We start from the raw sequence: 25,057 nt of genomic DNA, 5'->3' as shown, positions 1-25,057 counted from the left end.
CCACTCTGAGTGTGTACAAACTTCAAACTTCTCAATTACAGCTTGCAATTCTCTACTTCTGTCCAATCCTCAGTGTGGTCAGTCTAGAGTATGGCTTCTTTTCTTTTTTTTTTTCTTTTTTTCAATTTTAAAATATATTTTTATTTTTGAAATTATAATTATATCATTTCCTCCTTTCCCTTTACTCCTTCGAGTTCCTCAAATGCACCCCTTGCTCTTGCTCAAATTCATGACCTCTTTTCTTTAATTGTTGTAGCACACATATACAGACATTTCTAAGTCCCCGAATGCAACTTGCTTAGTCTACATAATGCTGCTTGTATGCATCTGACTTCAAGGCTGATTCAGGCCTCTTAACCTTTACCTGCTTTTGATCCTTTCTTGCCTGTAAAATAATCATATCATTATGAATATATAGGTATGAACAATAGGTCTACAAATCAAATGTTTATTGATAGTAAATTTAAAAATAAATGCATTTTAAAGCAATTGTTTACTACACATACAATTTTACCACAGCTTAAGACTAAATAAGTTTGAATATAATTATGTGCAGTGCTTTTTTATTTTCTCATGAAGAATTAAATCTTGACTGAACATTTGTTACTGTAGGACACATAATGTCCTCGACATTCTTCCCCATTGATTGATATTTTGATTTTGCAACCATTGATTCTGAGAACATCGCTTTGCCTAAGTACATAGTATAAAACCACAAAAGTGTGTTTAGGGTCATCTTAGAAATTGTTGGAAATTGTGTTCTAGTTTCAAGTAGTGAAACGTATGTATCCCAGGTTTAGGTTGGTCAATTTGCCACAATGTAAAAACACCTGGGAAGGAAGCCTCAGGGTGGGATATTTACTCTGGATTGTCCTTTGGTGGTTCAACATGTCTACCTGCACACTGCCATGTTTCCTACCATGACAACAATGAGCTGAGTCTGTGAAACCATAGGCACATTCCAATTAAATGCATTCCTTTGTAGGAATTGCCCTGGTCCTGATGTCTCTACACATCAATGGAAGGCAGCCTTTGAACGTATCTATAGAAGATTGTCTTAACTGAATTAATCATTAGGGGAGGACCTAGCTTAAGATGCAAAGGACCATTCCCTGGCCTGGGGGCTCTAAACTGTATAAGAATGGGGAAAAAAATCAAAGCCAATTGCAATCAAAACAAACAAGTTTGCATTCATTTCTCATTTTTCTTGATGGTGGATGTGAGTTCCTGCCTTGACATCCCTCATTAAAGGACTATAAGGTAAAACTGTAAACAGAAACAATACCCTTCCCCTCTAAGTCACTTTCCAGAAGGTTATTTTATCATATTAACAGGAATAAAACTAGGAGAATCTGGATCAAAGGCCTTGAATTAACAAACAAGAGAGGTTCATTTTCCATGTTGATTTTTTTTTTTCTGTTTTCAAGCTGTGCTGTTAGCCAGTATACTTGGACCAATATCATTAACAGACATTTTAAAGAGCTCAAGATCAAAAAATTCTCTAAGTGTTTGGACACAGATCTATTTGGCCCGTGAGGTATCTTACTGATTATGTTTTTGTGGGCAAGTTAGTTAACTTCTTTCTAAGTTTCATTACTAACTGTAAAACAAAGATAATTTCTGAGTACCTATATTGTGTGTGGTTGGGAGGCTATAATTAGATAACTCAAGTAAATCTATTAACAGAGGTCCTGACACATAATTAGAGCTGGATAAATGTTGGCAAACTTATTATTATGGTTGTTGAGAAAATTGAAATGATAGCTATTTATGCAAATCTCCGAGTTTTATGCTTGGCACCGATCAGACGATTAATATGAGCTCCTCTCTCTTAAAAACCAAAAAAGCAGATCTTATTTGCATAGGACATGAAAGGGTACTTTTTTTCAAAAAGGAATCCCATCCCAAGGAATGATGCTGCCTCATTTATTAGAGGATCTCTCGTCAAATGCTTCAATCTTTATTGAGGAAATGTCTAGTATTTCCTGGCCGGAGAAGAAGAAGAAGAAAAAAAAAAACAGTTCAAATGTCCTAAAGAAAAGACTCTGGGAGTAAAGTAAAGACATCAGAGCTGTCCTCTGTCTCTTCCACATTCTCTCTAGTTCCCATCAGTGCAGTGACAGAAGAAAGTGGAGTTCAGCTGATCTAGTTTGACCTCCAAGACTGAGAAGAGAAAACAGCCTGTCGGAAAAAGGATCAATGCTTATGCCCAGGTCTGCCCAGGGAAGAATGAATAGGAGGAACTTGAACCAGGCAGCGAATAAAGAAAAGCAGGAACTTGGAGACTCAATATTGTCTTAGGGACTCTGGGCATTATGGGTTGGAGGATGGTCCCATTAAGACTTTTTCAATGAATCCATTTGCCAAGGTAAAGGTTCATATTTAATGAGAAAGTCTATAGCTCAACGCTCTAAACTGCTGAAGACCCAGGTGAGGAATGAACAAACAATCTCCTGTCATTTCTGCCTCACATCATTACATTGTGTCTGTAAGGTAATGGTGGGCAGGAGGGAGGGCAAGGCATGAGCAGTGGGAAATGGCTATTTATGTCAAGAAACACAATTTGTAGACGTGGGAGTAGAGTCCAAAGACATCCACAGGACAAGCATCAAAGTCTAGTATTTGACCTCTTCTATGGTCCTTGTCATGACTCCAGACCCTTCTTGTGAGTGACAGCAGCTTGAGAGCTGGAAGGATACCTCAGCAGTTGAGTATATGATGTACTGTTTTGTCCACCTCAAGCACCAAAAGCATGTATATGATACACTTCCATACATACTGGCAAACACACATATGTAAAGACAGAAATAAGCCAATCTTTAAAAAAGCGAACCATAGCTGGAGAGTGGAGAGATGGCTTAACAGATGGTTTTTACAGAGGACCCCAGTTAGAGTCCCAGCACCCTCATCGGGCAGCTCATTACCATCTCTCACTCCATCTTCAGGGAGCCTGACACCTCCTTTCTTCTATAGGACAGAAAAGCTGTCTCCACTATAATCCTGAGCACATAGCACTCCTCAAATACATACATAGAATTGAAAATAAAATAAAAATAGAAAACAAGGACCAACATTTGGTCCTTTTGTCATCTTAAAACTTTTTTTCGTTATAGAAAGAAGCAAGGTCCTCAACTGTATGACGCCCTACTCAATGATGAGTCAGGAAACCGCATGGCCTTGGACTTCCCTTATTAAATTCCCTGATGATATAAGGAATTGAAAAACTGTAAAATTAAAAAAATGTAAGACGCTTGTTTGCCCTGCCTACCCAGAGGCTTCTTCCAGTTCTTGTTACTTCTAGCCTCAGATTTCCACCCTAGTTCCCACAATAGCGTCATGCGAGCTCCCAAATATCAGAGGTCCCATACGATTTCCAGTAACCACCCTAGGGACCCACACCCAAGTCCCCACAAGAGGTCTCCAAACACCAGATGTCCTAATGTCCATATGGTCTAACTTGATAAGCAACCCCACCTGCTTTGCGGTTTTAGCCTTTAAAACTAGCCTGTAACAGTCACTGGGGGTCCTTGGCCTCGAGTGCTGAGGGACCCTGGCATGTCAGCAATAAACCTTTGCTTTTGCATCAGTGTGTTGTGTCTCAAGTGGTCTCTCACGGCGACCCCCTTCCCGAGTTGGGCGTGAGGGTCCAACAGAATTTACTAATAAAATTGCTTAGAAAATATTAAGTTACACCTAAGATTTAAATAGAAAGCAATAGGTATGTGGGACTAAGCAGCTGGACAAGGTGTAGACTAGTGACCTTCATCATTTCTGGTCTAAGTCCATACTGCAAGTTATCTGGCAAGTCCTTATCCAGGAGACAAATTCCTGCTTAAGAGGAACAAGTTCCTTCTTCAGCCATTTCTTCTCCCAGTAGGAAAATTCTGGAGAAAATTCTAATGTCTTAGTGTCCATTATTTGTAAAGTTTGGTTGTGTAATTGATACACCTTCCAGGTGAGAAATCACTCCACATAGGTAGATTTTAATAAGGAAAATGTTATTTAATACTAGTGTATAAATGTTTCTAGCTAATGCATAAAAGGTAAACAGACTCAAAAAGAAAGTTTTACTGGCTTATATAGATCTTAGACTTACACGGTCCACATACTTGGTCATTTTTAACTCTCCTTCAGATCCCATCCCCCGGTTACACTTTGAACAATTTAAAGAGATAGGAGACTGGAAGTCTGGCCACTAATACAGATTGAAGAATTACACAGCAAAGATATTGGGTTACTACTTACATCAGTGTTGTTCTTTTCAAGTAGTTGTTATGCAGGATGAAGTTGCCCAACTGGCAGAATTATGCGATTCCTGATAAGAGCAAAGGGTGGGGGTTAATGTCAGACCAGGGCTTACTGACTGCAACCCTGTGGGGAGTAGGAGGTTGAGCTGACTCTGAGAGCCCTGTTCTTTGATATAGGGAATAGCCTAAGGGCTGGTTGTTGTAAATCAGCATTTTCTCCTTTTCTTTTGGGAATGAAGCCTAATTGGAGGTCTATTTTGTAAACAAGTGTTATCAGAAACTTTATCAGCAACCCAAAACTTCAATTATGGTACAGATTTTTTGTTCTATGGTTTCTAAAAGGTGTGGTTAGTTTACTATTTATCTTCCAGCCGTATTGGAGACAGAGTTCCTTTAGCTAAATTCAACTTTGTGTAACTTAATATTTCCTAAGCAACTTTATCAGTAAATGCCTTATATCATTGATTATATTACTTCGTTTCATCTGCATCAGTTTGATTGCTAAAGAAGAACACATAAGTGTCTCTTTAGAATATATTTATTCTGGTCAGACAGGCTATTTACAATATTCTAATAGTTTGTAAGGAATGAAAAAGTCTTGAACATTTGGATAGGGGAGGTTGGAAACAAATGCATGGGCTTGATGAAACTTCAAAACTTTAAGAAGTAAAATCCTCATATGTTAGAAATGTAGGTGCAATGAATGTGTGATGATGCCTGTTTGGGAGTAGGTCGAGAAGCTTCTGTCAATCAGATCCTAAGGAATTGCTGTCCACAACCAGTTCTTTCTCAGCAAATGAATTTGATATGATATATCCCCACTGGAGCAAAAGGAAAGAAATGCCAACTCGTGGGAATATTCCTATGCTTTGAGAATATTCTATGGTCTTACTGAAAAATATGCATTTCTATGCAATGGGATAGTATTTAGTTGCTGTATAAAGAAAGATGTTGTCATTGAGTGGCACAGGCTAATGGGATAAACTACAAAGCAATTGACTGTTGATGGTGTCCTGGGAGGCAGAGTCAGTCTTCTTTAAGAGTGTAGCTCCTAGTAGGAACATCACACTCATGAGTAAGCATGTGGAAGGCATAAACAGGATTAAATGGATTATAAAATATAGAATAGGAAAAAAATATAGAATAGGAAACCATTTGGGAACTACAAATGTGGTGCAACTTGGAGAAGTTAGGGGATTGAGTTGGATTGAATGGGATTAAAATACAGAAGTAATAAAGTATTCTTTAAATAATTTTTGAGACAGGGAATCTCTGTGTACCCTTGGCTGTTCTGGACTGACTTTGTAGACCAGCCTGGCCTACAATTCACAGAGAACTGCCCACCTCTGCCTCTCCAAGTGCTGTGATTGAAGGCATGTGTCATCATCCTCAGCTTATTGAAAATTCTTAATTTGTGAAGGTAAAAAAAAATGAATCATATTAATAAATAATCTTTATCAGATGAAAATATCAACAACATAAAAATACTCAAGTACTAAGGTGCTATCAAAGCATGATGAAGAGACAGTGAGGGACAAATCTTGCCTTGTGTGAACCTCTCTAGACCACAAAAAGACTCTTCTGTGGGAGTCTCCATAGCATTCTCAAAGGCAATATATGGGGACAGAACACAATGGGTGACGTGGGGTCAGAACATTGAGATGGGGAAGAATAGACAGAGTTCAGCAGGATTTTAGGGCAGAGACGTGATTCTGTGGGACCCTGTCATGCTGGATTTATATCATACTATGCTTCTCAAAATCCATAGTATGTGCAATATAGATACTATGACTATCCTAATATAAAGCTAGGCCTTTGGTTAACTTAATGTTTAACATTGGCACATTAATTGTAACAAATATGTGAACCCAAAATGTAAACAGAGCGAAATATGTGTATCAAGGATAGAAAGGAAGTGTGGATATGAACTGTTTGAACCTCTTCCTCGAATTTTATCAACCTAAAATCTTTAAAAGAAATTATATTCATTAAAACATACATTTTTCACTACATGGGATTGGATGTGATAATCAGCAACAAAGAGCAGCCCTGGGTTAAGTGCAGCATGACCTTGTTTTCCAAGAGTACCTGGTATGTGTGGATTTGAAATTCAAAAAGCTCAGACTATCTTGAAATTTGCTGAAAACAAATTTCAATGGATTATTTGCAGTCTCTCTCACCTTCTTCCAGCAGTGAAGTCTGTAAAGCCTCCGTTTGGCTGACTGTGTGCTGCTGAGTCAGAAGCTTGCCTTTAATTCTTACCAATGCATTGAAACATTCCTGGACATTCACTCTGTCTCTTCTTTGCCAATTCCTATCTTCTGCAGGAGAGCATTGAGATTCCTGGGATGATGTTGAGACCAACTATCTAGCTGAGGGTTTCTCATTTCGCCCATCACTGCTTTGGCAGTGGACTCAGAAACAGAAAACCCGCCTCAAACCCAGAACAGAGAATTAATCTATAAAAATTCAATTAACCTGTATAATGCTTCTTGAATCCTCATGGAAATTAATCAGAGTTTTCTTAACTTATTAGTCGCTTCCTCTGCTTTGTATTTTGTAGCCTTGACAATGGCACTAAACAATTAGAGTAACCCTGAAAGCTAAGCAAACTAAAAGGGTAAATCCAAGTATTGGATTGTCCCATCACTTTTCCAGACATGCAGAACAATCTCACCCTTGAGTTCAAAAGGCCAGATCCTGAGTACTGTGATATGAGGTAAGCCATCAATCTTCCTGATGACAAAATCCAGAAGGCATATGTATTTTCTGCTTTATTGCTCATGTGCTAAATCTTCTGAGGCAGCCCAGATGAAATGATAGAGGGACCTATGGACCTATAGTACTGATGTGGTCATAGGGTTGGCCTTTTGGGAATTTGTTTCAACTGTCTGTTCTGATAGATGGATAGATAGATAGATAGATAGATAGATAGATAGATAGATAGATAGATAATAGATAGATACATTGCAGTGCAGAAATAAAAAGGTGCTGTTTCCTAAAGCTGATGAATGTGCTTAAGATTTCACAAATAGAACACTTTGAGGTAATAACAAAATCCAGGGTGTCAGTGGCCATGGCTGGTTGGTATAAATGCCTGTTTTTTACTTCCATTTTGAATGCAGTAAGCACAAAGAACATAGACTCTTTGGTTTTCTCGTGATACCATCCTCCATTCCCAACATACTACCTGGCACTGTCACCTGTGCACAAAGAAAAAAAGTCCTGAAAAACACAGCAAAATACTAGCACAACAAAGTACAAGAAGAGAAAAACAATAGCCACACTTTGTAACAAAAACCCACAGAATAACCAAGGGTTGCTTGTCCAGCAGAAGTTTTCATGACTAAGCATTAACACTTTGCTGATACAATGTGTGTGTCACCATAAACTCTTTGAAGTGGTTACAAAGTTACCAAAGTTGCCAATTGTTTGCATGCTCTTTACAAACTAAAAGAGCTTCGTGGACAGTGGCCTGTATTAAGAACGGCCTCCAACTAAGCTCTCCTAGTTCTACAGCTGAGTATGGTCGTGGCTAATTACCTGCTGTGTAGAAATGATCTATAAAGTTGCTGTGCTTGTATTTTGAATCCAAGCCAGTATCTTCCTCTGTGTCTTTCCACTACGGTTCACAGCTTATCATTTTGACTATTTATTATACTTTTATTTCTGTGCATGTTTGGGTGGGGAAATGTATCATAGGGTATGTGTGGAAGTCAAACAATAACTTGTAGGAATGAGTTCTCTCCTCCTGTCACGTTGTTCTCTGGTAGGAAACTCAGGTTGGTAAGGTTTCACAAAAGCCTCTTGGGCAATCTTGCCAGTCTACACCCTAGTGTCTTCAAAACCCTAGCATAGCTTATTTATGAGCATAGTAGGGCAGAGAAGATGGAGTGATATGGAGGGAGGTGGAGGGAGGGAGGGAGAGAGAGGAGAGAGAGAGAGAGAGAGAGAGAGAGAGAGAGAGAGAGAGAGAGAGAGAGAGAGAGAGAGAGAGAGAGGTGAGAAATGGGAGCAGATGAGAATAGCAGACATTTCTGTTTGGAAACAGGGTTTGGCTGTGGAATGAATACAAGACTCATCAGGTCTCACAAAACATTTGGCAAAGATCATTGAAAACACATCGTTTACCTGAGGATGCATTTCTGGAAGCTGCTGCAGGGTGGAACATTTCTTCCAGAAGATGCTGAAAAGATCAGTGGATAGTACACTGCCTGGCTGGCTGGAGCTTTATAGAGTTGGGGATCCAGGATGCTTTCCCATGGTTATATCTAAAGTATAGAATTTGAGGTTTTATTCCATTCTCCAGATACTTTACACAACATCATTTTCCAGGAAGAGGATTTTAAGCTTTTATGTCTTCCTGAGCCATAGTGCAGGGGTAGGGAAGAGGTACAATTGATGGTGGGAGGTGTGTTGGGGTTATGGAAAAATAAAACAAGAAAGCCAGCCAGGCATAGAAAAATCTCCTTCCCTGTTGATTGGCAGTGGGATTGGCACTCTTTGTTGGTGGCCTTCTACATCTGGCCTACAGCTTGCATTTAAATAGAATCTTATTAACATGAGGAATCCAGCACAACCACCTGATTTTCTCAATTCCTGTGCTTAACTTTCAAAGTCTGCAAATTGAATAAGTGGCTTTGAAGGAAAGGACAGTTTCTTCCCAACAAAGTAAGTGCCAAGGTTACCTGCAGAAGTAACAGCATGGAGAGAGAACAAATATGGCCTTTGCCTGGACAGGAAAAAATGCTTCTGAGTAGGAGAGCAGTGGAACATCAAAGAATGTTGTTTATAGTAAATTTAGAACAGTGAATTCTGTGGATGGCCTTTGACTAATTTATCTGGTCAAGACAGAACAGCATGTGTGTATGTGTGTGTGTGTGTGTGTGTGTGTGTGTGTGTGTGTGTGTGTGTGTATCTGGATGTTCCTGTGGCATGAACACAATAATGAATCAATAAGCACTATTTCCAAAAAGGAAGAACAGTTAAATATTATAGAGTCATTACAAAAACTCAAATGTTCTGTGCCAACTAACCGGTTTACCATTACATTTAGCATAATGGACAATTGTGTTCTTGACATGTTGAATAGAAAATGGAGACTGGAAAACAACATGAAAAGAGTAAGTGAAATTTTATGCAAAATTCAAACTGAGTTCGGTTTTTCTGGCAATCTGTAAAATTGATCTTGTCAGTTCTTTTTTCAATATAAGACTCATAAATGATATTCTCTTGATGTATCTCCATGGAGAAAAGGATTACGTAGGGAATGGGTGGTTTGGAGAAGAGGTGACTAGTTTAAGATATCTGCCATTCTCCTGGAGCTGGGCTAAATATTTCATCTGGATTGAATTGTGTTCCCATCCCTTAATTCACTATTAAACCCCAAATACCCAGTTCTCTGTTGTGATTAGCAGTGAATTCCTACAAAGTTAAATCATTATAAAGAAAGGAACTTGATACTATAGAATTAATTCCTTTCAGGAGTTTCAAATAGTTTATTCTCCCTTTTCTCTCTCTCTCTCTCTCTCTCTCTCTCTGTCTCTCTGTCTCCCTCTCTGCATCTCTTTCTCTGTCTCTATTTGTGTATACACACACAAACATGCACATAAATGCACACACACAGACACACACACACACACAGACACATACAGACACACACACACAGACACACACACACACACAGACAGACACACACACACACACACACACACACACACACACACACACACACACACACACACACACATTGCTAACTCTCCTTGCCATTTTTAAGGAGAAAAAGATATGCCACCTTTATCTTGGACTTCCTACTCTAGAAAACAACGAAAATTAAATATGTTATTTAATTGCCCTTTAATAAAATACTTTAAACAAATGTGTGTGTGTGTGTGTGTGTGTGTGTGTGTGTGTCTGTGTCTGTGAGTATGTCTGTTTGACTGTTTGTGCCCATAATTTCAGTCTCCCAAGGATGTTAGAGGTATCAGATCCCTCCTGGAGCTAGAGCTACAGGTGGTTGTGGAACACTTAATGTGGGTTCTCTGAGACAGATTAGAGTACTGCAATTGAATCCTCTGCAATAAGAGTAACAGCCCCTAACTTCTCAGCCTTCTTTAAAGCCCCTTAACCTCCTTTTTGATATAGCAGATGACTCCAATTTTCCATCCATTCCTTTATTCAATTCTATAAGTAATTCTGTATATTCTCTGTTACTATCATCCTATACATGAGTCTTACCTTTTAAAACACTGATTTGGATATGAGCCTATTATACCACTCATGTGCACTTACCCAAAGGATTCCATATTCTACCACAGAGGCACTTGTATATCTATGTTTATTGCTGCCCTATTCACAATAGTAAGCAGTCAACACCAGCCTGGACACCCCTGGGCAGATAAACAGATAGTGAAAGCCTGGTTCATATGTGCAATAGGGGTCTTATACAGCTGTGTAGAAGAAGAAACTATGAAAGTTTCAGAAACATGGGTGGACTTGGAAATTATATATGAGGCAAGGTGATGTAAATTTAGAAAAACAAAAGCAGTATACTCTCTGACCTAAAAATGTTTCTTCTGAAACAGGAGGAAACAAGGTTCTTCAATCATCAATCTGCCTTGTCTTCAGAATGAAGGGCGGTCCATTTTCTGGTGTGCAGCCTCTGTTTTTCTTTCTAATACATCTTCCTCTGTTCTTTCCTTTTCCTTTGGGTTCCATGTTCCTTCATATCCTGTTTTGAAAATAACCCATGTTATTTAGCTTGTTTCGAGAGTGTCTTCTAAGGAGATGTGTCAGGGTGCTATGTTGAGAAGCAGTAAATATGTCATGTGTAATTATGTGAACTGACTAGACTGTTCAATTGCTCAGCTATCACTCATGTTGTGTCTGTGAGAGCATTTCTGAATGACATGATCATTTGATAGGAGTGTGAGTAGAACAGATAGCCCTCTCTATGGGTGGGTTTCAGCTAGTTAATGAGACTGACTAGAACAAAATGACTGATACTGCTGAGGATAGCAGTCCTTCTTGCCTGACCACCTTGAGCTAGGATATCAGTTAGTTACTCGGATGTAGTATCCACTCACCCTGGCTCTCAGGTCTTCTAGGGTTTGGACTAGTACTATGTTCTGTGTTCTGAGCCTCTAGCTTGCTTACAACACATTTTTGGAATGAGTCACCTCCCAAAATTGTATGAACTGGTACATTACAACAAATGTTTTCCACTTACTCCATGAATATTCTTAATTCAACTTATCTGGAGCATATTCTCTCTTTTCATCAAAACTTATAATTATGAAGGGCTCTGAAAGCAATCTAACTTGATTTGCTCTATTTTCTCAAGCAATAAAATATGTTTGCGTCACATGGCTCTGGTGACGTAGAAGATGTAAATGGTTGAGGGAGTCTGGGGGGGGGGACAATTTAAATGAAAACCTGCTGACTTCCCAGTATCTCTGTTAAAGGCAGTTGTGTCCTGCCTGTAGCACTGAAAGGTGGAGAGAGGCTATCCAGCTGAAATTGTGACCTCATGGTTTAGTGTGAGAGCTTGTCCCCAAAATAAATAAGATGGCACAGGGGGTGTCCTTGAGAATTTATAGCTTTGTCCAACATCCAGTTTGCTGTCTCTGCCTGGTGTTTGGAATGTGATCTCTCAGCTTCCTGCTCTGGCATAAAGCACACATGCCTTCCCTAGTATTATGTGCTCTGTGTCTGTGTCTGTCTCTGTCTGTCTCTGTCTCTCTGTCTCTGTCTCTGTCTCTCTCACAAACACACATGCACACACACACACACACACACACACACACACACACACACACACACAAACACGCATACACCATAACCTCAAATAAACTCTTTCTTTTGTAGGTGCTTTTGGTTATAGTGTTTTATCACAGTCACAGTGACAATATAGAGTCTCTGGGTGTCATTTGATTTTGTTTACAATTTCCAGTTTTGTTGCTTTCCCATTCGTTTCTTTGTCTTCCCTCACCTTATTGCTATAAGCATTAAACATGAAATAGAACACAGTTACTTGCATTTCATAACACATTTTATTTATTAATGTAAAAAGCATCTACCTCTAAACTTTATTTTTTTATTTCCCCATATTTGCTCTCTTTCTTCTGTTCTCTCTCCTCAAAATCACTTATACTAACATTTTTGTTGCAAAAAATAAACAAGTTAAAACCACTATATCAATAAAAGATCCTCCAGAGGACTCTCCATAACCGATCTCAAGCTGTACTATAGAGCAACAGTAATTAAAATACCATGGTACTGGCACATGAATAGGCTGGTGGATCAATGGAATCGAATTAAAGACCCAGAAATGAAGCCACACACATTTGGTAAATTGATTTTTGACAAAGAAGCCAAATCTATTCATTGGAAAAAACAATGGCATTTTCAAAAAATGGTGCTGGTCTAACTGGATGTCTACGTATAGAAAAATGCAATTAGACCCATATTTGTCACCATGTACAAAACTCAAGTCCAAGGGAATTAAAGACCTCAACATAAAATCAGAGAAATTAAATCAGTTAGAAGAAAAAGTGAGGAAGAGCCTAGAACACATTGGCACTGGAGACAACTTCCTGAACAGAACACCAACAGCCCAGGCCTTAAGGTCAACAATTAATAAATGGGACCTCATGAGGCTCAAAAGGTTCTGTAAGGCAGGAGACACTACCAACAGAACAAAGCAACAGCCTACAGACTGGGAAAAGATCTTCACCAGCCCTACATCTGACAAAGGTCTAATATACAAAATATATAAAGAACTCAAGAAATTAAACACCAATAAACCAAATAACCCAATTGAGAAATGGGGCTCAGAACTAAACAGAGAATTCTCAACAGAGGAATATCAAATGGCTGAGAAACACTTAAAGAAATGCTCAACCTCCTTCGTCATCATGGAAATGAAAATCAAAACAACACTGAGATTCCATCTTACACCCATCAGAATGGCTAAGATCAAAAACTCAAGTGACACCACATGCTGCCAAGGATGTTTAGAAAGAGGAACACTCTTCATTGCTGATGGGAATGCAAACTGGTACAACCACTTTGGAAATCTATCTGGCGCTTTCCCAGAAAAATGGGAATAGGACTTCCTTAAGACTCAGTTATTCTACTCCTTGGAATATACCCAGAAGATGCTCCACCACACAACAAGAATATTTGCTCAGCCATGTTCATAGCAGCCTTATTCATAATTGCCAGAACATGGAAACAGCCTAAGTGTCCTTCAGTAGAAGAATGGATAAAGAATCTGTGATACATTTACACTATGGAATACTACTCAACTTTTAAAAACAAGGAATTCCCAAAATTTGTGGACAAATGGATGGAACTAGAAATGATCATAATGAGTGAATTCACCCAGAAGCAAAAAGTGTCAAATGGTATATACTCACTTATATCGAGAGACACAAGCCCAAGGGGCATGTCCCATGAAAGTCTTCACTTACCCAGGAAAGTGGGTCAGAGGGAAGGACATCTTATTGGGTCTTTAGGTGGGAGAAGCATGGGAGAATGGGGAAATAGAAGGATCCAGAGGGTTTTAAAAACCTACAAGAAAAACTTTATAATGCATGGATCAGGGCCCAGGGGTCCTGCTCAAAGTATGGCACCAGTCAAGGACAATATGGGCAGTAAACTTCGAACCCTTACCCAGATCTAACCAATGGACAGGACATTGTCCACCATTCAGAGTGGGGTCTGACTTTCATGCAAACTCTGGTGCCCCATTTTTGACAATGTCCCCTTGATGGGGAGGCCTGGTGGCACTCAGAGGAAAGGTAGCAGATTACGAAGAAGAGACTTGCTACCTTATGAACATATACAGGGGGAGGACGTCCCCCTCAGTCACAAACATAGGGGAGGGGAGTAGGGGGAAAGTGGTAGGGAGGGAGCAATGGGAGGATACAAGGGATGGGCTAACAATTGAGATGTAATATGAATAAATTAATAAAATATTAAAAAATAAATCCAGTGTATGTGTGCATATATATGCATATATATTTGTATTTATATATACATATATGTATATATACACACACATTTAGAATTTTCATTGCAGCTGTTTGAATTACAGAAAAATTGGAATAACACTAATGTTCAATGATAGAGGCTCAGATAAAAATGCTATCTTTATATCTGTGCTATTTCTTAGCAATGTAAATCATGCAATATCATAAAAACATAATTTGATGGGATGTATGGATGGCCCAGTCATTAAGAGTACTGACTGTTATTCCAGAGGACCTAGTTTCAATTTCTATCACCAGCATGCAGGTCATACACTGTAACTCCAGTTCAGGGGATCTGACATCCTCACAAAGGCACAACACCAATTTATGTATGATAAAAATAAATCTTTTAAAATCACAATTTTAAATATACTATTAAATGTAAAATAAAATTTTATTTTTATTTAATTAATTTATTCAGATTACAACTAAATTGTTATCCCATCACTTGTATCCTCTCATTCCTCCCTCCTTCCTGCTTTCACCCTATTCCCTTCCCATAGGTCTAAGACCGAGGGGGACCTCCACCCCCACTGTATGGTCATAGACTACTAAGTCTCATCTTGGTAGCCTGTTTATTCTTTCTTTGAATGCCATCATACCTCCCCACCAAGGGGAGGTGGTCAAATATGGGGCACCAGAGTTCATGTCAGAATCAGTTCCTACTCTCCACATAATTGTGGATAATGTCCTATCCATTGGGTAGATCAGAGTAGGGGTTTCAAGTTTACTACTTGTATTGCCCTTGGTTAGTGCAATAGTTTAAGCAGACCCCCCCCCCCGGCCTCTATCTACCCATCACAATGTCCTGTTGTAGGTTTCTAGGACCCTCTGGGTCCTTCTATTTCTCCATCTCCTATATTTCTCTTACCTAGAGTCACAGTAGGATGTCCTCACATCTATCCCCATCTCCTGGTAAGTGAAAACATTCATGGGACATCCTCTTTGGGCTAGTGCCAAATTATAAGTGAGTATATACCATGTGAGTCTTTCTGCTTCTGGGTTAACTCATTCAGTATGACCATTTCTAGTTCAATCCATTTGTCCACAAATTTCGGGAATTCCTTGTTTTTAATAGCTGAGTAGTATTTCATAGTGTAAATATACAACAGTTTCTTTATCCATTCTTCAACTGAGGGACACTTAGGCTGTTTCCAGGTTAAGACTATTATGAATAAGGCTGCTATGAATATGGTTGAGCAAATTTTCTTGTTGTGTGCTGGAGCATCTTCTGGGTATATTCCATAGAGTGGAATACCTGGGTCTGAAGGAGGCACTATTCCCAGTTTTCTGAGATAGTGCCAGATAGCTTTCTAATGTGGCTGTACAAGTTTACATTCCCACCAGCAATGAAGGAGTGATCCTCTTTCTCCACATCCTTGCAGCATGTGGTGTCACTCAAATTTTTCATCTTAGCCATTCTGATGGGTGTGAGATGGAATCTCAGAGTCATTTTGATTTGCATTTCTTTGATGACTAAAGATGTTGAGCATTTCTTTAAGTGTTTCTCAGCCATTCGATATTCCTCTGTTGAGAATTCTCTGTTTAGTTCTGAGCCCCATTTCTCAATTGGGTTATTTGGTTTATTGGTGTTTAATTTCTTGAGTTCTTTATATATTTTGTATATTAGACCTTTGTCAGATGTAGGGTTTGTAAAGATCTTTTCCCAGACTGTAGGCTGTTGCTTTGTTCTGTTGACAGTGTCTCCTGCCTTACAGAACCTTTTGAGCCTCATGAGGTCCCATTTATTAATTGTTGACCTTAAGGCCTGGGCTGTTGGTGTTCTGTTCAGGAAGTTGTCTCCAGTGCCAATGTGTTCAAGGCTCTTCCTCACTTTTTCTTCTAACTGATTTAATTTCTCTGATTTTATGTTGAGGTCTTTAATTCCCTTGGACTTGAGTTTTGTACATGGTGACAAATATGGGTCTAATTGCATTTTTCTACATGTAGACATCCAGTTAGACCAGCACCATTTGTTGAAGATGCTACCATTTTTCCATTGAATAGATTTGGCCTCTTTATATATTAAACCATCCCTGCATGCCTGGAATGAAGCCTACCTGGTCATGGTGAATGATGTCTTTGATATGTTCTTGTAATTATATTGTGAGGATTTTATTGAGTATTTGTGAGTCAATATTCTTAAGAGAAATTGGTCTGAAATTCTCTTTTTTTGTTGGTCTAGGAATCAGCATCACTGTGGCCTCATAAAATGAATTTGGTAATGTTCCATCCATTTCTATCTTTTGGAGTAGCTTGAAGAGTATAGGTATTAGCTCTTCTTTGAAGGTCTGGTAGAATTCTGCACTGAAACCATCTGTCCCTGGGCTTTTTTTGGTTGGGAGACTATCAATGATTGTTTCTATTTCTATAGGAGAAGTAGGACTATTTAATTTGTTTATCTGATCTTCATTCAATTTTGGAAAGTGGAAACCATCAAGAAAATTGTCCATTTCCCTTAGATGTTCCAATTTTGTGGCATAAATGCCCTTAAAGTAGGATCTTATGATTCTTTGTATTTCTTCAGTGTCAGTTGTTATGTCTCCCTTTTCATTTCTGATTTTATTGATTTTGATAGTGTGTCTCTGCCTTTTAGTTAATTTGGCTAACAGTTTGTCTATCTTGTTGATTTCTCAAAGAACCAGCTCTTGGTTTTGTTGATTCTTTGAATTATTCTGTTTGTTTCTAATTTTTTGATTTCAGCCCTGAGTTTGTTTATTTCCAGATGTCTATTCCTGTTGAGTTTTTTTGTTTCTTTTTTTCCTAGGGCTTCCAGATGTGTCATTAAGTTGCTTATGTGAGATGTTTCCAATTTCTTTATAAAGGCCGTTAGTGCTATGAATTTTCCTCTTAGCACCGCCTTCAATGTGTCTCACAAATTTGGGTATGCTGTTTCTTCATTTTCATTAAATTTCAGGAAGTCCTTAATTTCTTTCTTTATTTTTCTCTGATGCAGGTGTCATTAAGTAGAAAATTATTTATTTTCCATGTGTGTGTAGGATTTTTGTTTTTCTGTTGTTGCAGTTCAGCCTTAGACCATGGTGATCTCATAGGATACAAGGTATTATTTCAATCTTCTTGGATCTGTTGAGGCTTGCTTTGTGACCTATTACATGATTAGTTTTGGAGAAGATTCCATGGGTTTCTGAGAAGAAGGTATAATCCTTTGTGTTTGGCTGAAAAGTTATGTAAATATCTGTTAGATCCATTTGATTCATGACATTGGTTAATGATGTTATTTGTCAGCTTAGTTTCTGTGTCAATGACCTATTTTTTAGTGAAAATGAGGACTTGAAGTCTCCCACTATTAATGTGTGGGGATCGATGTGTGGTTTAAGCTTTGTTAATAGTTCTTTTTACAAATGTGGGTGCCCTTGTATTTGGAGCATTGATGTTCAGAATTGTGATGTCCTCTTGGTTGATTTTACCTTTGATGAGTATGAAGTGGCTTTCCTCATTCCTTTAGATTAATTTGGTTGAAAGTCAATTTTATTAGATATTAAAATGGCTACACCAGCTTGCTTCTTGTGACCATTTTCTTGGAATATTTTTTCACCCTTTTACCCTGAGGTAATGTCTATCCTTGTGGCTGACATGTGCTTCTTGAATGAAGAAAAATATTGAATCTCTTTTATACATCCATTCAATTAGTCTGTGTCTTTTTATTGGGGAATTGAGCCCATTGATGTTGAGAGATATTAATGACCAGTGACTGTTTAGTCCCTTAATTTTTGATGTTGGATACTGTAGAGAGTTTGTGTGGTTGTGTTTTTGCAATGGTGTCATGATCTATTTCCTTTGTAGTTTTGCTTGTAACTTGTCCCTTTGGGGTGGAGTTTCCCTTCTAGTAACTTTGTAAAGCCGAATTTGTGGCTAGGCACTGTTTGAATTTGTTTTTGTCACAGAATATTTTGTTTTCTCCATCAGTGGTTATTGATAGTTTCACTGGGTATAGTAGTCTGGCTTGGCATCTGTGGTCTCTTAGGGTTTACAGGATCTATGTTGAGGCCCTTCTGGCTTTCATGGTCTCTGTTGAGAAGTCGGGTATAATTCTGATAAGTTTGCCATTGTTTGTTACTTTGCTTTTTCTCTTGCCACTTTATTCTCAGGTTTCATTTTTTCATGGTGTCCTTGATTTCTTGGATGTTTTGTGTCAGGAATTTTTCAGATTTAGCATTTTCTTTGATTGTTTTTTCAAGTTCTATGGGTCGTATCTTCAAGTCCTGAGACTCATTCCTCCATTTCTTGGATTCTGCTAGGGACGGTCACCTCTGTGTTGCTTGCTTTCTTCTCTAAGGTCTCTCAATCCAGTTTTTCTTCTGTCTGTGTCTTTATCACTGTTTCCATTTTCATCTTCAGATCTTGAACTCTTTTATTGATTTTTTTTAGCTGGTTGTTTGCATTTTCCTGAATTTTTTCTGGTGCCTCTCTAAAGGCCTCTTTTACATCTTCCCCTGTTTGGCTGTGTCTTCCTGCATTTGATTACAGATTTTATTCATTTCCTACATTATCATCTTTGTGACTAAAGATTTGAGGACATTTTCTTGTATTTCAATTGTGTTGAGTTCTCAGGGTTGCTTTCTTTGGGATAGCTGGGATCTGGGCATGCTGAGTTGTTTTCGTTTTTGTTATTTGTATTCTTATGCTGTCCTTTGGTCATCTTGCTATCTCTCATGTTGGGTGGTAGCTTCTGGTGTTCTTCACTGGTCATTGAGAGTGGATAACTGGTGAGTGATTATAGGTCATGTGTCCTTGCCTGTGGTGATCAGGGAGTTCTTCCCTGGAACCAGCAGGTGACCTGTTTTCTTCTCTAGGAGATTTTGCTCTACACCTTAAGCTCCTGACTCGGTCAACAGAGGTAGGCTTCTGCCTGATCCTGTTCATGCTACTGAGGGGATTCAGACCAGCTGTGTTGGGGGCTGCTGTTCAATTTTCCATCCTGACCCCTCAGGGCAGTCCAGCCTTTCCTAAGCATGTGGGATACAATGCCGGGCTATGGAGACTGGCCAGGCGATGTTTTAACTGCCCAATTGTCCAGGCCTGGACCACTGTGGCCCATAGTCAGGTTCTTGCCTGGAACAGTCTAGATAGTGGACCAGTCTAGATTGCACACCTTTGCGGGTTCAGTCCCACTGAGCTATGGCCACAATTCAGACCCACTTCCAGATCCCTCAGGGCAGTCCAGCTTCTCTCATGAGCATGGGAGTCCCTGCCAGGCCATGGGGAGTGATCTGGCCAAGTTGTATCAGCCCAATTTTGAAGGCTTGGTCTTCTGAAACTGGCTGCCTGGATATGGCCTGAACCAGCCCAGACCACGCATGCTGTTCCTGAGTACCATGTTCACCATTGCCTGGGCTTCCCTGTGGTCTTGGGGAGTCTCTGTGGACTGGTGTGGGTTAGGTGGGGGTGTCCAAGTATAAATTTACCTGTTTCCCTGAGACTTCTCCAGGTCAGGAGCTCCAGTGTTCCACCGTCCCACACACTGTACCAGGGCTATAGAGGCCGGCTGCAGCCGCAAGTGGGTTCTGATGCAAAGTCTGGGGAGTGGGTTGAGGACCTCTGTGGGCTGTTGTCTGACCCAGGGCCAGTCCTGCCTGTGGTCTGCACTGTGTGGGTCCCTGCTCACCTAATGTTTTCCAGTTCTTTCAGTCTCTGATTCTCAGTCTGGTCCCTGGTCTTCATGCTGTAGATCAGGTACAGTGCATGTACTACATTTTCTTTATTCATTTTTCTGCTGAGGGACACTTAGGCTGTTTCCAGGTTCTGGCTATATGAATAAGGCAGCTATGAACATGGTTGAGCATATGTCCCTGTGGTGTTCTGGAGCACCTTCTGGGTATATTTCAAGGAGTGGAATAACTGAGTCTCGAGGAAGCACTATTCCCAGTTTTCTGAGATAGTGCCAGATAGATTCCAAAGTGGTTGTCCAAGTTTGCATTCCCACCAGCAATGAAAGAGTGTTCCTCTTTCTCCACATCCTCACCAGCATGTGATGTCACTTAAATTTTTGATCTTAGCCATTCTGATGGGTGTAAGACAGAATCTCAGAGTTCTTTTGATTTGCATTTCTTTGATGACTAAAGATGTTGAGCATTTCTTTGTTTCTCAGCCATTTGATATTCCTCTGCTAAGAATTCTCTGTTTAGTTCTGAGCCCCATTTCTCAATTGGGTTATTTGGCTTGGTGCTGTTTAATTTCTTGAGTTCTTTATATATTTTGTATATTAGGCCTTTGTCAGATGTAGGGTTGGTAAAGATCTTTTCCCAGTCTGTAGGCTGTTGCTTTGTTCTGTTGACAGTGTCTCCTGCCTTACCGAAGCTTCTGGGGACTGACTTTCACACGAAGTCTGGTGCCCCATATTTGACTATGTTCCCTTGATGAGGAGTCCTGGTGACACTCAGAGGAAGGTTATCAGGCTATCAAGAAAAGACTTGCTACCCTATGATCATACAGAGGTGGAGGAGGTCCCCCTCAGTCATAAACATAGGGGAGGGGAATAAGATGAAAGCAGGATGGAGGGAGGAATGGGAGGATACACGGGATGAGATAACAATTGAGATATAATATGAATTAATTTTAAAAAAGTAAAAAAATTAAAGCAGATACAGTGAATGATAGGCACCACCGTCTTGGAACTCCTCCAAAATTTAAAACAGCATGCATTGCATGAATATTGATTTGACCATTTTGATGATAACTGTTTTGCTGAGACAGACAACTTATATTTTCTTTTTCTAAGAGTTTCACTCAGACACCAGCTCTTTTTGTCTAGTTGTTTCATCATCTACAGGATGAGTTTTATATGATTAAGTGTGGGTCCTTGTTACTATGTTATTTATAAATAAGTTATAAATAAGTGGTGTTATTTATATATGCATCTCATATTTACATAAATGATCTTATGCAAATTCTATTATCTTTTAACCTTCACTCAGCTGAAGGCATTTTCCTCTACAAAATATTTTCCAACCTTTCCGCTGTCTGTGCTTTTAAAAATTCCATGTAGCATCCATATTGTTCATGATGCTGTTTGGACTCATATTTGTTTTACATTATTTTCCTTTTGGGCCAGTTTATGAACTCCTTGAGGAGAAAAGTTGTCAGGAAATTTCTGTTTCAATTTTTTAAAACTACATTTCTCCTTTTGAAAGAGATGTTGGCCCACATACCTCATGATAAATTATTTAAATTGTGCATGCCTTTTAGGTGTATTCCAAACTGTAGCTCCACAATGCAAAATTGCTGATGTCATTGGTGGTCTTATGAATGCAAATTGATACTTCAAAGAGGAGGTCAGCTCCAAGAGCTGGCTTAGAAAAGACCTACTTCATCTTGACAACTGAGATAATGTGGACAAGTCGCCTTGGAGAATGGTTTGTGGTTGAACCAAAGAAACTTCGAAGCTGAGAGAGAAGAAAATGTGATGGAATTCAAGGATGTTGGGCCAATATTTAGCTAGTCACACAAGGAATGCAGATATATATAAATATTTTTTTCCTTGTCTTCCTACCCCTTATTTCTATCATCATTGAACATAAAATAGAACACAGAGTTATTTTCATTTCATAACACATTTTATTCATTAATTAAAACAATGTCATCCTCTGAACTTTACTTTTTATTTTGTTTGGTTTTATGTTTGCTTGTTTGTTTTTGTTTTGAGACAAGGTTTCTCTTGCAGTCCTGGCTGGCTGTTCTGGAGTCAATTTGTAGACCAGGCTGGCTTTGAATACATAGAAATCCACCTGTCTCTACCTCCTGAGAGTTGATAAACTTTATTTTTCATTTACTCCATATTTGTTCCCTTTCTTCTGTCTGTTTTTAAAAAATCCCAGGTAGCATCCATATTGTTCATGCTTCTGTTTGGACTCATATTTGTCTTATATTATTTTCCTTTTTGGCCAGAGTATGAACTCCTTGAGAAGAGTTGTCTTCAAAATCACTCATACTAACATTTCTATTGCAAGAAAGTAAACATTTGAAAACCAGTGATATCTACATGTACACACACACACACACACACACACACACACACACACACACAGAAACACATGCACAACTACAGTGACTACAACAGGAAGTACCTATGAGAAAGTGATGATTAACACAGTGAGATAGCTGTACTCCAGAGAAATGTACCCACTCAGAAATGTTATAGCAGAAGGAAACTGGAGGATCATGGGAGCAGATATGCTTTTACTCAGTTCTTACACTGAGACCAGAAATGCTCAGTAAATAAAAACCTAGTTTGCAAGATGGGATCCTCATTCTATCCAAAATTTGGGCTGTTATTATTTCCTTCTTTCCCTTTCGACCATCCATCGTTCCCTTCTTTCTTTCTTTCCTTCCATTCACATCATTTATTTGCTTTGTAGTTCTGAAACTGTCTTTGCTTCCAGGCCTCAGTGGCCAGCCCTGGAAAATGTAGTACTTATATCTATGCTAGCATCTAAAAACATATTTGGAGAATTAATTGGTAATTTTAAAAGAATGCTTTATCTTTTTGCTCCTCACAGTGGATCACCTAGGTGATGAGTAATGCTATTCAGCCCTTGTCATTCAGCCTGTGCTTCTTGCCCAGCTTGCCTTTAAAAGAAAACCAACTGGTTAAAGCATCAGCTGCAGCTCTCTTGGCTCGCAATGACTGCAGAGTGAAATATAGCTCTCAGCATAGAAAACGTCCTTCTAGTGTTCCAGTAAATAGCATTCCATTTTAGCCCCAGGGAATTGAGTGCAGCCCTAGTTACCCACAGCCATCATTGTTTACTTGGACAGCAGAAATGACTGATGAAGGAAAAAGTCATTCCAAACTTTAATTAAGCAAGCACAAGACCATCAGTTTTTTGTTATTGTTGTTTATTTATTTATTTATTTAGGTTTTTTTTTTTAAGAGCATCAACTCCAAAGATGTGAGCTGAACTCCTGTAGACAAACTAGGTACTTTTCCAACTTATCTTGTCTCTTGATTCTTTTACAGTATGAATTAAAAGACAATCATCAAGTCCTATGATGATGCTATGCCCACTGAAAGCCCTAGTTACAACACTTATTTCTCCAGGGGCCTGCAGTCACTTTCCTCAGTCCTGAATATGCCTTCCCCAAGTCTGTCTTTCCCTCTCCCTCTCCCTTTTTCTCTTCCTACCTCTCCTTCTCACTCTCATTTTTATAATACAATCTTCCCTTGGCTGCCATAGCAATAGATACCATGGAGACGTGCAGGTAAACAATCTCTCTTTGAATAAGTAGGTAGGATATAAAAATAAATTCAGAAGATAAATTCATTCCACGGTCCAATTCATTCTATTGAGGGAAGAATCTTTTTTTTTTAAACGAATCTTAATATATAATGTAGCCAAAGCCATTGACATGACAGTGAGTTACTTTGTGAATTCATTTCCTTGAGACAAGGATTAGAATTAAGATTAGCAACAGAATCAGGATATGGACTGTCACACATTTGAGTAAGTAGGAACATATCACATTTTAGAGTGCAAGATTCCCATCCTCTGTAACAGGAAAAAAAGAAATAACAGAAGGAGAAGAAAAAGGTATATGCCTGGCATCTTGCAGTCCACATAAACATAAGTGATGGTTACCAGTTATACCTCAACACATCAGACTTATGCAGGAAATGGGGAATATCAAATTACATTGTGTGAAAGAAAATTGAAGCCATTATATCTGTCATGATGTCCTCAGATAGTCACATTTCTTAGAATGCAGGTACTCACATTTAAAATACTTTAGCACAAACAATGCACTGTATTGCAAATGCCAAGTAATTTACAATGTTGGCTTTGCAATCAGTTGCTCAAACCAACACTCCACGGTCCAAAGCTAGGTATTTTGTATCCTATCACAAAGAATCAATCTTTGGAGGAATTTTCACTGTGCACGTCTATTCTCTGGATCCATGCTCACCTAATCAATACATAGCAAATGAGGTCATTCATAAGGTAAACATTCTCAGGGTATGCGTTTTGATAAATTGGGATGATTAGGATTCTCCAGTGTAAGATGTAAGGCATCGCACACTCCCAGAGACAAGCAAATTCAGAGTGGGCAGCTGAAAATGAGATGCTATTAAAAGTGCCTTGCTTGTCTTGGTCTTGCGCTGCCCTAACATTCCTTCAAAAGACTTTCCAGTTATTGGAAGTGGGCAGAAAGACACAGACTCCTGCCTCTGGGATGTTTTGGTATCTGTCACAGTTGGACCTGACATGTAGCGTGTGGTCAGAGTGTGAAAGAACATCTAAAGAACCCTCCTAAGTGTAGAGAACAGAGTCTTCCAGGAGCTGCTTTTGGACTGTCAATGCATGACTTTGTGATGGCAGATTTGGGTCTGAGACATTAATTTTTAAAAACTAATAACAGGGGAAAGGAAGAGACAGTGTCTTCAGTAAACTTCTTGCTTTACAAGCAAAAGGACTTGGGTTTGATGGCCAGCAAGCACACTGAAAAAAGTCTGATGTGGTGGCACACACTTGGCATTTGAAATCTCAGTGCTGGGGTGGTAGAGATAGCCAGACCCTGAGCCTTGCTGACCAACCAGGCTGGCTATGAGAGCTTCAGGCCAAGGACAGACCCTGCCTCCAAAACAAATTGAATGATGTTCCTGAGGAACACAGCTGGCCTTGTCTTTTGGCCTGCACATGCATGCATATGGGTACATGTATACAGCACCTTCACCTGAACCCATGCATACATGAACACACACAGACACACAGATACACAGACACACAAACATACATAACAATTAAAAACCCATAGAAAACC

General features: G+C 39.2%; 1 pseudogene across 1 annotated transcript in view; it reads right to left on the bottom strand.

Moving 5' to 3' along the window:
• LOC311588514 (high mobility group protein B3-like) overlaps nucleotides 1-25,057 on the bottom strand; it is a 389,002-nt pseudogene that overhangs the window by 232,661 nt on the left and 131,284 nt on the right. The gene's annotated exons all lie outside the window — the stretch shown is intronic.

The sequence above is a fragment of the Acomys minous genome (genome assembly GCF_964271855.1).
Source record: "Acomys minous genome assembly, chromosome: 17".
In the NCBI taxonomy this organism is placed as follows: Eukaryota; Metazoa; Chordata; class Mammalia; order Rodentia; family Muridae; genus Acomys; species Acomys minous.
This window is presented reverse-complemented; position numbering and strand designations above follow the sequence as displayed.